Genomic DNA, 12,695 nt, shown 5'->3' on the forward strand with positions numbered 1-12,695 from the left:
GAGAGAGAGAGACAGAGAGAGAGAGAGAGAGAGAGAGAGAGAGAGAGAGAGAGGGGAAAAAAAAACGTACCTTGAATGGAGATGGCGAGAGTACACATTAATTACATGAAATACACTGTTTGACATTTCGCTGTTACCTTGGAACACGTCTTGTATCCTTTGCACTAAATTAAAAACTGATCATTTCCTTTTGCCTGCTTTATTTGGCTATTGGGCACTGGACACTGTATGGCTATGATTGGCACACGTCACTCTCACTTTGGCACTGCTACACGTACCCACTTTCACTCTGCGCGCATTTTCACAACACTTTCGCAATGCACCACTCTTGCCGTCGGGGCTTTGGAGGGATTGGTGGGCGAAGTCCTCAGCGACTGGGGTGTGGGTGTTGTGGGAGGGCGTCGGTCACGTCGTGTTGAAGGCGTCTCGGAAGGCGGCGTCCAGCGGGACCTGCAGGAAGTTCTGGAAGGTCTCTCGGTACTTGGAGCGTTGTTTGGCCCTCCTGTGTTCCTCCCACAGGTCCGTGAGGAACTGCGCCTTGTCGGTCTGCCGTTTCGTGACGATGGCGTGTGCCGTCATGGCGATGATCCACATTGTGGCCAGGCGTTTCGCTTTGGGGAAAGGCTTCGCGTCCGGGACAGTGACAGCTGAGACATGTATCGCCCTCTCGTCGGTTCTGTTGATGTGGGCGATCATTTTTCTCGCTGCCGCCCATATTTCCCCGCTCTCTCTGCAGCCAAAACGATGCTCGATGGTGTCGGTCTGGTTGCAGAGCTCGCAGTTTGGGGATTCCCGCATTTTTATGCGTGCCAGTTTTTCGTTTGTCGGCACTGTTTTGTGGATGATTTTATACCACGTGTCCCTGGCGTGCTCAGGAAGTGTCCGTTCCGAGACATTCTTCCAGACCTGTGGCCAGTCATGGTCTGGAAAACTCGTCTCTATTTTGGACTTTCTTGCCTTCCCCCTCAGAGCGCTGTAGATGTTCCTCGCCGTTCTTTGCTGTGGGTTGGCAACGACCGCGGTGATGTAACTCTTGTCGATTGCCATCTGTTTTATGTGCCGCAACTTGAATGGTATGTTCGTAGTGTCTACAGGAGCCTCTTCAGATTCAGGTTTATATTGGTTTATCAGGCTGGACGTTATACTGTTGTTGTTCTGGTTTGCCATTTTCATCGCACGGTGTAGAAGCAGTGCCGCGCATTTCGTCTTAACGTCAGTCAGACCAAGTCCGCCTTCGTCCCTTGACAGGAAACACGTCGCCTGGGAGACCTTGAAGATTTCCCGCCTCCACAGCAAGTAGTACGCCGCACTTCCTATCGCTCGCGCAATTTCCGTCGGAGCACATAGTATTTGCGCCATGTACCACGCTTTCGACAGGATTGTTTCGTTTACTAACTGCACTCTTTGGCTCAGCGTCAGGTTCCGGTTCGCGTGTATCCTCACGAGCCCTCTCGTTGTGTTCAAGACGCTGCGCCAGTTTTGTGCTGCCATTTTCAAAGGGCACTGCTGTAGTTCCACTCCGAGTGCCCTATGGTTGTTTGTCACTCGGTACCACTGTCTCGCTGGTCGCAGTCTGCCGTTGCCTATTGGTAGTAGCACTGTCTTCGTCGGATTCGTTTTGGCACCTGAAGCCTTTTCGAAGGATTCCATGATAGGCTGGATTATTCCTAGTTCTTCTTCGTTTTGGATGAATATGCCCATGTCGTCAACATAGGCCGTGCATACGATGTTTGTTGCACCCATTGTGTATCCTCCGATTTCGGCTGTTAGTTTTCGTAGTAGTGGGTCGAGGGCTATTGTGAAAAGTGCCATCGATAATGGACATCCTTGCCTGACGGATCTTCCCAGTCTTATTGACTTGGAAGTCCATCCGTTTACTGTTATTTTTGAGGTGGCATTTGTAATGACGTTCTTGATTGTTCTTCCGAATTTTGGTCCGAATCCGAGGCGTGCGAGCACCCGGTGTTCCCAGGCGGTCACCCATCCAAGTACTAACCGGGCCCGATGTTGCTTAACTTCGGTGATCGGACGAGAACCGGTGTATTCAACATGGTATGGCCGTTGGCGCCCTTATACTGTAGCCGCACGACAGAAGACGCCTCTGCCTCTTCTCCCAACACACACAATCGCAGTTTTCGGTGACACATTTGACGCAGAGCACGTCCTTCCGCAACAGCTGGAGCCTCGAAGGCGGCGCCGAGTGCGCGTCCGGCGTCTCAGAGGCGTCTGCCGGACTGGCGGGCGCGCCGCGCCGCCACTTGCGTGAGACACGCGGCTGCTCGGTGCGCCGCCCGTCATTCGTTTCGCTTGGTGCGTGCGGCGCGGGCGACGCATCTTGTTCCCGTTATCCGGCGGGGGGCTGTGCGGGGTGTAGCAGTGTCCTGCTGGAGGGCGCCCCCGGCAGCTTCCTCACCTGACACACGCCGCGCGGCTCGCGTCCAGGTATTTGCGTGATCTGTGCAGTGCATTCGCACCTCTCCCCTTCCGTCCCGACTTGTCCCGACTTTGCTCGACTGCCGCTCGCTGCCGCTCGGGTCGTGGCCCATATGACAGCACAAGCACGAGAAACATCTGCGAGACGGCCGTGGGCCTAACGGGCGTGTCCGAGACGCCGTTTGCGGCCAGTAGACCTGTGCAAAGGTGCGAAAACAGGGACACAAGGCACAGGAGGGTCGCCAAAGCATCCTTCTCTTCTAGCGACGAAAGATACATTTTTGTTTACAAGTTTGCAGTCGTACGCTGCTACAAAACAATAAGCAGCCCTGACGTATTTCAGAACATATCTGTCGGTTCATACCGTTTTGTTATCTTCAGGCACTTTTAAGAAATCTTCCTTGGCACATTCTTCTTCCAACTGAGGCCATTCATATCGTATGTTATGTTTATTACAGTCATTTATTTTCATTTTTTTTTTTTTTTTTCCTTCTGTGGAGTTTTGCACTGCTACGAAACAGTAGGTGGCCCTGACTCATTTCAGGTCACATCTGTCGATTCGTAGTGTTTCGTTATTTTCAAGGCATTCCTAGCACGTTGAAAATGCTTAAGGAAGCACGTATGTCGCAAAAGAAAGGTAGTATGAAAAGAGGGCTGGCAGGGATAGCGGCGTAAAAAGGAGAAAATGAAGGGGAGCCAACAGCACCTTTTTTTTTTTTTTTTTTTTAAACGTATATAAACTTTTATTTACAATTTTTAACAATTACATATCTTTACATGAAATTGTATATTTTCTCGTTTTCAGTTCTGATTGTTCTTTTAGTAGTCTCTTGGCTTAGTTACAACACTTTTATTCACTGAGTGTCCTTTATATAAGTTTTTCCCTTCAATGTTTATGGTTTTTTATACATAAAAAAGAAACTGCATTACTTTGATTTTTTTTATAAATTGAATTTAAATTAATTTTAAGTTTTTTTTTTTTTTTCCCCCGTATGGTATTTGAATACACCTATTTTGGCATGTTCGCTATGTGTTTGCCAAAGGCTAAAGGAGAATATGGGCCAGAACATCTATGTGCATAAATGATGAATGGGGAAGTTATTTAGTGTACTGTGTGAGAGTGGACGCAACAGTTCCACGGAAAATTTGGGGCAGAGAAAGTCTAAAGTTAGAATTTTTGTAAATCGCAAAGGGGTATGCAACGTTTTGGCACATGATGCGCCGAACTTTATAAATGTATATAACTATATCTATACACACGGATACATCAAAGGAATAAACACAGACAAACACAAAAAAAACCTACAAAACAACAACAAAAAAAATGATTATAGAAGAGAGAGAGAGAGACAGAGAGAGAGAGAGAGAGAGAGAGAGAGAGAGAGAGAGAGGGGAAAAAAAAACGTACCTTGAATGGAGATGGCGAGAGTACACATTAATTACATGAAATACACTGTTTGACATTTCGCTGTTACCTTGGAACACGTCTTGTATCCTTTGCACTAAATTAAAAACTGATCATTTCCTTTTGCCTGCTTTATTTGGCTATTGGGCACTGGACACTGTATGGCTATGATTGGCACACGTCACTCTCACTTTGGCACTGCTACACGTACCCACTTTCACTCTGCGCGCATTTTCACAACACTTTCGCAATGCACCACTCTTGCCGTCGGGGCTTTGGAGGGATTGGTGGGCGAAGTCCTCAGCGACTGGGGTGTGGGTGTTGTGGGAGGGCGTCGGTCACGTCGTGTTGAAGGCGTCTCGGAAGGCGGCGTCCAGCGGGACCTGCAGGAAGTTCTGGAAGGTCTCTCGGTACTTGGAGCGTTGTTTGGCCCTCCTGTGTTCCTCCCACAGGTCCGTGAGGAACTGCGCCTTGTCGGTCTGCCGTTTCGTGACGATGGCGTGTGCCGTCATGGCGATGATCCACATTGTGGCCAGGCGTTTCGCTTTGGGGAAAGGCTTCGCGTCCGGGACAGTGACAGCTGAGACATGTATCGCCCTCTCGTCGGTTCTGTTGATGTGGGCGATCATTTTTCTCGCTGCCGCCCATATTTCCCCGCTCTCTCTGCAGCCAAAACGATGCTCGATGGTGTCGGTCTGGTTGCAGAGCTCGCAGTTTGGGGATTCCCGCATTTTTATGCGTGCCAGTTTTTCGTTTGTCGGCACTGTTTTGTGGATGATTTTATACCACGTGTCCCTGGCGTGCTCAGGAAGTGTCCGTTCCGAGACATTCTTCCAGACCTGTGGCCAGTCATGGTCTGGAAAACTCGTCTCTATTTTGGACTTTCTTGCCTTCCCCCTCAGAGCGCTGTAGATGTTCCTCGCCGTTCTTTGCTGTGGGTTGGCAACGACCGCGGTGATGTAACTCTTGTCGATTGCCATCTGTTTTATGTGCCGCAACTTGAATGGTATGTTCGTAGTGTCTACAGGAGCCTCTTCAGATTCAGGTTTATATTGGTTTATCAGGCTGGACGTTATACTGTTGTTGTTCTGGTTTGCCATTTTCATCGCACGGTGTAGAAGCAGTGCCGCGCATTTCGTCTTAACGTCAGTCAGACCAAGTCCGCCTTCGTCCCTTGACAGGAAACACGTCGCCTGGGAGACCTTGAAGATTTCCCGCCTCCACAGCAAGTAGTACGCCGCACTTCCTATCGCTCGCGCAATTTCCGTCGGAGCACATAGTATTTGCGCCATGTACCACGCTTTCGACAGGATTGTTTCGTTTACTAACTGCACTCTTTGGCTCAGCGTCAGGTTCCGGTTCGCGTGTATCCTCACGAGCCCTCTCGTTGTGTTCAAGACGCTGCGCCAGTTTTGTGCTGCCATTTTCAAAGGGCACTGCTGTAGTTCCACTCCGAGTGCCCTATGGTTGTTTGTCACTCGGTACCACTGTCTCGCTGGTCGCAGTCTGCCGTTGCCTATTGGTAGTAGCACTGTCTTCGTCGGATTCGTTTTGGCACCTGAAGCCTTTTCGAAGGATTCCATGATAGGCTGGATTATTCCTAGTTCTTCTTCGTTTTGGATGAATATGCCCATGTCGTCAACATAGGCCGTGCATACGATGTTTGTTGCACCCATTGTGTATCCTCCGATTTCGGCTGTTAGTTTTCGTAGTAGTGGGTCGAGGGCTATTGTGAAAAGTGCCATCGATAATGGACATCCTTGCCTGACGGATCTTCCCAGTCTTATTGACTTGGAAGTCCATCCGTTTACTGTTATTTTTGAGGTGGCATTTGTAATGACGTTCTTGATTGTTCTTCCGAATTTTGGTCCGAATCCGAGGCGTGCGAGCACCCGGTGTTCCCAGGCGGTCACCCATCCAAGTACTAACCGGGCCCGATGTTGCTTAACTTCGGTGATCGGACGAGAACCGGTGTATTCAACATGGTATGGCCGTTGGCGCCCTTATACTGTAGCCGCACGACAGAAGACGCCTCTGCCTCTTCTCCCAACACACACAATCGCAGTTTTCGGTGACACATTTGACGCAGAGCACGTCCTTCCGCAACAGCTGGAGCCTCGAAGGCGGCGCCGAGTGCGCGTCCGGCGTCTCAGAGGCGTCTGCCGGACTGGCGGGCGCGCCGCGCCGCCACTTGCGTGAGACACGCGGCTGCTCGGTGCGCCGCCCGTCATTCGTTTCGCTTGGTGCGTGCGGCGCGGGCGACGCATCTTGTTCCCGTTATCCGGCGGGGGGCTGTGCGGGGTGTAGCAGTGTCCTGCTGGAGGGCGCCCCCGGCAGCTTCCTCACCTGACACACGCCGCGCGGCTCGCGTCCAGGTATTTGCGTGATCTGTGCAGTGCATTCGCACCTCTCCCCTTCCGTCCCGACTTGTCCCGACTTTGCTCGACTGCCGCTCGCTGCCGCTCGGGTCGTGGCCCATATGACAGCACAAGCACGAGAAACATCTGCGAGACGGCCGTGGGCCTAACGGGCGTGTCCGAGACGCCGTTTGCGGCCAGTAGACCTGTGCAAAGGTGCGAAAACAGGGACACAAGGCACAGGAGGGTCGCCAAAGCATCCTTCTCTTCTAGCGACGAAAGATACATTTTTGTTTACAAGTTTGCAGTCGTACGCTGCTACAAAACAATAAGCAGCCCTGACGTATTTCAGAACATATCTGTCGGTTCATACCGTTTTGTTATCTTCAGGCACTTTTAAGAAATCTTCCTTGGCACATTCTTCTTCCAACTGAGGCCATTCATATCGTATGTTATGTTTATTACAGTCATTTATTTTCATTTTTTTTTTTTTTTTTTCCTTCTGTGGAGTTTTGCACTGCTACGAAACAGTAGGTGGCCCTGACTCATTTCAGGTCACATCTGTCGATTCGTAGTGTTTCGTTATTTTCAAGGCATTCCTAGCACGTTGAAAATGCTTAAGGAAGCACGTATGTCGCAAAAGAAAGGTAGTATGAAAAGAGGGCTGGCAGGGATAGCGGCGTAAAAAGGAGAAAATGAAGGGGAGCCAACAGCACCTTTTTTTTTTTTTTTTTTTTAAACGTATATAAACTTTTATTTACAATTTTTAACAATTACATATCTTTACATGAAATTGTATATTTTCTCGTTTTCAGTTCTGATTGTTCTTTTAGTAGTCTCTTGGCTTAGTTACAACACTTTTATTCACTGAGTGTCCTTTATATAAGTTTTTCCCTTCAATGTTTATGGTTTTTTATACATAAAAAAGAAACTGCATTACTTTGATTTTTTTTATAAATTGAATTTAAATTAATTTTAAGTTTTTTTTTTTTTTTCCCCCGTATGGTATTTGAATACACCTATTTTGGCATGTTCGCTATGTGTTTGCCAAAGGCTAAAGGAGAATATGGGCCAGAACATCTATGTGCATAAATGATGAATGGGGAAGTTATTTAGTGTACTGTGTGAGAGTGGACGCAACAGTTCCACGGAAAATTTGGGGCAGAGAAAGTCTAAAGTTAGAATTTTTGTAAATCGCAAAGGGGTATGCAACGTTTTGGCACATGATGCGCCGAACTTTATAAATGTATATAACTATATCTATACACACGGATACATCAAAGGAATAAACACAGACAAACACAAAAAAAACCTACAAAACAACAACAAAAAAAATGATTATAGAAGAGAGAGAGAGAGACAGAGAGAGAGAGAGAGAGAGAGAGAGAGAGAGAGAGAGAGGGGAAAAAAAAACGTACCTTGAATGGAGATGGCGAGAGTACACATTAATTACATGAAATACACTGTTTGACATTTCGCTGTTACCTTGGAACACGTCTTGTATCCTTTGCACTAAATTAAAAACTGATCATTTCCTTTTGCCTGCTTTATTTGGCTATTGGGCACTGGACACTGTATGGCTATGATTGGCACACGTCACTCTCACTTTGGCACTGCTACACGTACCCACTTTCACTCTGCGCGCATTTTCACAACACTTTCGCAATGCACCACTCTTGCCGTCGGGGCTTTGGAGGGATTGGTGGGCGAAGTCCTCAGCGACTGGGGTGTGGGTGTTGTGGGAGGGCGTCGGTCACGTCGTGTTGAAGGCGTCTCGGAAGGCGGCGTCCAGCGGGACCTGCAGGAAGTTCTGGAAGGTCTCTCGGTACTTGGAGCGTTGTTTGGCCCTCCTGTGTTCCTCCCACAGGTCCGTGAGGAACTGCGCCTTGTCGGTCTGCCGTTTCGTGACGATGGCGTGTGCCGTCATGGCGATGATCCACATTGTGGCCAGGCGTTTCGCTTTGGGGAAAGGCTTCGCGTCCGGGACAGTGACAGCTGAGACATGTATCGCCCTCTCGTCGGTTCTGTTGATGTGGGCGATCATTTTTCTCGCTGCCGCCCATATTTCCCCGCTCTCTCTGCAGCCAAAACGATGCTCGATGGTGTCGGTCTGGTTGCAGAGCTCGCAGTTTGGGGATTCCCGCATTTTTATGCGTGCCAGTTTTTCGTTTGTCGGCACTGTTTTGTGGATGATTTTATACCACGTGTCCCTGGCGTGCTCAGGAAGTGTCCGTTCCGAGACATTCTTCCAGACCTGTGGCCAGTCATGGTCTGGAAAACTCGTCTCTATTTTGGACTTTCTTGCCTTCCCCCTCAGAGCGCTGTAGATGTTCCTCGCCGTTCTTTGCTGTGGGTTGGCAACGACCGCGGTGATGTAACTCTTGTCGATTGCCATCTGTTTTATGTGCCGCAACTTGAATGGTATGTTCGTAGTGTCTACAGGAGCCTCTTCAGATTCAGGTTTATATTGGTTTATCAGGCTGGACGTTATACTGTTGTTGTTCTGGTTTGCCATTTTCATCGCACGGTGTAGAAGCAGTGCCGCGCATTTCGTCTTAACGTCAGTCAGACCAAGTCCGCCTTCGTCCCTTGACAGGAAACACGTCGCCTGGGAGACCTTGAAGATTTCCCGCCTCCACAGCAAGTAGTACGCCGCACTTCCTATCGCTCGCGCAATTTCCGTCGGAGCACATAGTATTTGCGCCATGTACCACGCTTTCGACAGGATTGTTTCGTTTACTAACTGCACTCTTTGGCTCAGCGTCAGGTTCCGGTTCGCGTGTATCCTCACGAGCCCTCTCGTTGTGTTCAAGACGCTGCGCCAGTTTTGTGCTGCCATTTTCAAAGGGCACTGCTGTAGTTCCACTCCGAGTGCCCTATGGTTGTTTGTCACTCGGTACCACTGTCTCGCTGGTCGCAGTCTGCCGTTGCCTATTGGTAGTAGCACTGTCTTCGTCGGATTCGTTTTGGCACCTGAAGCCTTTTCGAAGGATTCCATGATAGGCTGGATTATTCCTAGTTCTTCTTCGTTTTGGATGAATATGCCCATGTCGTCAACATAGGCCGTGCATACGATGTTTGTTGCACCCATTGTGTATCCTCCGATTTCGGCTGTTAGTTTTCGTAGTAGTGGGTCGAGGGCTATTGTGAAAAGTGCCATCGATAATGGACATCCTTGCCTGACGGATCTTCCCAGTCTTATTGACTTGGAAGTCCATCCGTTTACTGTTATTTTTGAGGTGGCATTTGTAATGACGTTCTTGATTGTTCTTCCGAATTTTGGTCCGAATCCGAGGCGTGCGAGCACCCGGTGTTCCCAGGCGGTCACCCATCCAAGTACTAACCGGGCCCGATGTTGCTTAACTTCGGTGATCGGACGAGAACCGGTGTATTCAACATGGTATGGCCGTTGGCGCCCTTATACTGTAGCCGCACGACAGAAGACGCCTCTGCCTCTTCTCCCAACACACACAATCGCAGTTTTCGGTGACACATTTGACGCAGAGCACGTCCTTCCGCAACAGCTGGAGCCTCGAAGGCGGCGCCGAGTGCGCGTCCGGCGTCTCAGAGGCGTCTGCCGGACTGGCGGGCGCGCCGCGCCGCCACTTGCGTGAGACACGCGGCTGCTCGGTGCGCCGCCCGTCATTCGTTTCGCTTGGTGCGTGCGGCGCGGGCGACGCATCTTGTTCCCGTTATCCGGCGGGGGGCTGTGCGGGGTGTAGCAGTGTCCTGCTGGAGGGCGCCCCCGGCAGCTTCCTCACCTGACACACGCCGCGCGGCTCGCGTCCAGGTATTTGCGTGATCTGTGCAGTGCATTCGCACCTCTCCCCTTCCGTCCCGACTTGTCCCGACTTTGCTCGACTGCCGCTCGCTGCCGCTCGGGTCGTGGCCCATATGACAGCACAAGCACGAGAAACATCTGCGAGACGGCCGTGGGCCTAACGGGCGTGTCCGAGACGCCGTTTGCGGCCAGTAGACCTGTGCAAAGGTGCGAAAACAGGGACACAAGGCACAGGAGGGTCGCCAAAGCATCCTTCTCTTCTAGCGACGAAAGATACATTTTTGTTTACAAGTTTGCAGTCGTACGCTGCTACAAAACAATAAGCAGCCCTGACGTATTTCAGAACATATCTGTCGGTTCATACCGTTTTGTTATCTTCAGGCACTTTTAAGAAATCTTCCTTGGCACATTCTTCTTCCAACTGAGGCCATTCATATCGTATGTTATGTTTATTACAGTCATTTATTTTCATTTTTTTTTTTTTTTTTTCCTTCTGTGGAGTTTTGCACTGCTACGAAACAGTAGGTGGCCCTGACTCATTTCAGGTCACATCTGTCGATTCGTAGTGTTTCGTTATTTTCAAGGCATTCCTAGCACGTTGAAAATGCTTAAGGAAGCACGTATGTCGCAAAAGAAAGGTAGTATGAAAAGAGGGCTGGCAGGGATAGCGGCGTAAAAAGGAGAAAATGAAGGGGAGCCAACAGCACCTTTTTTTTTTTTTTTTTTTTAAACGTATATAAACTTTTATTTACAATTTTTGACAATTACATATCTTTACATGAAATTGTATATTTTCTCGTTTTCAGTTCTGATTGTTCTTTTAGTAGTCTCTTGGCTTAGTTACAACACTTTTATTCACTGAGTGTCCTTTATATAAGTTTTTCCCTTCAATGTTTATGGTTTTTTATACATAAAAAAGAAACTGCATTACTTTGATTTTTTTTATAAATTGAATTTAAATTAATTTTAAGTTTTTTTTTTTTTCCCCCCGTATGGTATTTGAATACACCTATTTTGGCATGTTCGCTATGTGTTTGCCAAAGGCTAAAGGAGAATATGGGCCAGAACATCTATGTGCATAAATGATGAATGGGGAAGTTATTTAGTGTACTGTGTGAGAGTGGACGCAACAGTTCCACGGAAAATTTGGGGCAGAGAAAGTCTAAAGTTAGAATTTTTGTAAATCGCAAAGGGGTATGCAACGTTTTGGCACATGATGCGCCGAACTTTATAAATGTATATAACTATATCTATACACACGGATACATCAAAGGAATAAACACAGACAAACACAAAAAAAACCTACAAAACAACAACAAAAAAAATGATTATAGAAGAGAGAGAGAGAGACAGAGAGAGAGAGAGAGAGAGAGAGAGAGAGAGAGAGGGGAAAAAAAAACGTACCTTGAATGGAGATGGCGAGAGTACACATTAATTACATGAAATACACTGTTTGACATTTCGCTGTTACCTTGGAACACGTCTTGTATCCTTTGCACTAAATTAAAAACTGATCATTTCCTTTTGCCTGCTTTATTTGGCTATTGGGCACTGGACACTGTATGGCTATGATTGGCACACGTCACTCTCACTTTGGCACTGCTACACGTACCCACTTTCACTCTGCGCGCATTTTCACAACACTTTCGCAATGCACCACTCTTGCCGTCGGGGCTTTGGAGGGATTGGTGGGCGAAGTCCTCAGCGACTGGGGTGTGGGTGTTGTGGGAGGGCGTCGGTCACGTCGTGTTGAAGGCGTCTCGGAAGGCGGCGTCCAGCGGGACCTGCAGGTAGTTCTGGAAGGTCTCTCGGTACTTGGAGCGTTGTTTGGCCCTCCTGTGTTCCTCCCACAGGTCCGTGAGGAACTGCGCCTTGTCGGTCTGCCGTTTCGTGACGATGGCGTGTGCCGTCATGGCGATGATCCACATTGTGGCCAGGCGTTTCGCTTTGGGGAAAGGCTTCGCGTCCGGGACAGTGACAGCTGAGACATGTATCGCCCTCTCGTCGGTTCTGTTGATGTGGGCGATCATTTTTCTCGCTGCCGCCCATATTTCCCCGCTCTCTCTGCAGCCAAAACGATGCTCGATGGTGTCGGTCTGGTTGCAGAGCTCGCAGTTTGGGGATTCCCGCATTTTTATGCGTGCCAGTTTTTCGTTTGTCGGCACTGTTTTGTGGATGATTTTATACCACGTGTCCCTGGCGTGCTCAGGAAGTGTCCGTTCCGAGACATTCTTCCAGACCTGTGGCCAGTCATGGTCTGGAAAACTCGTCTCTATTTTGGACTTTCTTGCCTTCCCCCTCAGAGCGCTGTAGATGTTCCTCGCCGTTCTTTGCTGTGGGTTGGCAACGACCGCGGTGATGTAACTCTTGTCGATTGCCATCTGTTTTATGTGCCGCAACTTGAATGGTGTGTCTACAGGAGCCTCTTCAGATTCAGGTTTATATTGGTTTATCAGGCTGGACGTTATACTGTTGTTGTTCTGGTTTGCCATTTTCATCGCACGGTGTAGAAGCAGTGCCGCGCATTTCGTCTTAACGTCAGTCAGACCAAGTCCGCCTTCGTCCCTTGACAGGAAACACGTCGCCTGGGAGACCTTGAAGATTTCCCGCCTCCACAGCAAGTAGTACGCCGCACTTCCTATCGCTCGCGCAATTTCCGTCGGAGCACATAGTATTTGCGCCATGTACCACGCTTTCGACAGGATTGTTTCGTTTACTA

General features: G+C 48.9%; 3 non-coding genes across 3 annotated transcripts; all 3 read right to left on the minus strand.

Annotated features, from left to right (window-relative positions):
• Positions 1 to 1,946: 1,946 nt before the first annotated feature.
• Positions 1,947 to 2,066, minus strand: LOC124762850. The gene has a single exon (XR_007012589.1). It is a non-coding gene; the product is annotated as a 5S ribosomal RNA (ribosomal RNA).
• A 3,651-nt stretch (positions 2,067 to 5,717) lies between these two features.
• On the minus strand, positions 5,718 to 5,837 carry LOC124762852. Its single transcript, XR_007012591.1, has one exon. It is a non-coding gene; the product is annotated as a 5S ribosomal RNA (ribosomal RNA).
• A 3,652-nt stretch (positions 5,838 to 9,489) lies between these two features.
• Positions 9,490 to 9,609, minus strand: LOC124762853. The gene has a single exon (XR_007012592.1). It is a non-coding gene; the product is annotated as a 5S ribosomal RNA (ribosomal RNA).
• Positions 9,610 to 12,695: the final 3,086 nt, after the last annotated feature.

This window comes from Schistocerca piceifrons, unplaced genomic scaffold (genome assembly GCF_021461385.2).
Source record: "Schistocerca piceifrons isolate TAMUIC-IGC-003096 unplaced genomic scaffold, iqSchPice1.1 HiC_scaffold_608, whole genome shotgun sequence".
Taxonomy (NCBI): Eukaryota; Metazoa; Arthropoda; class Insecta; order Orthoptera; family Acrididae; genus Schistocerca; species Schistocerca piceifrons.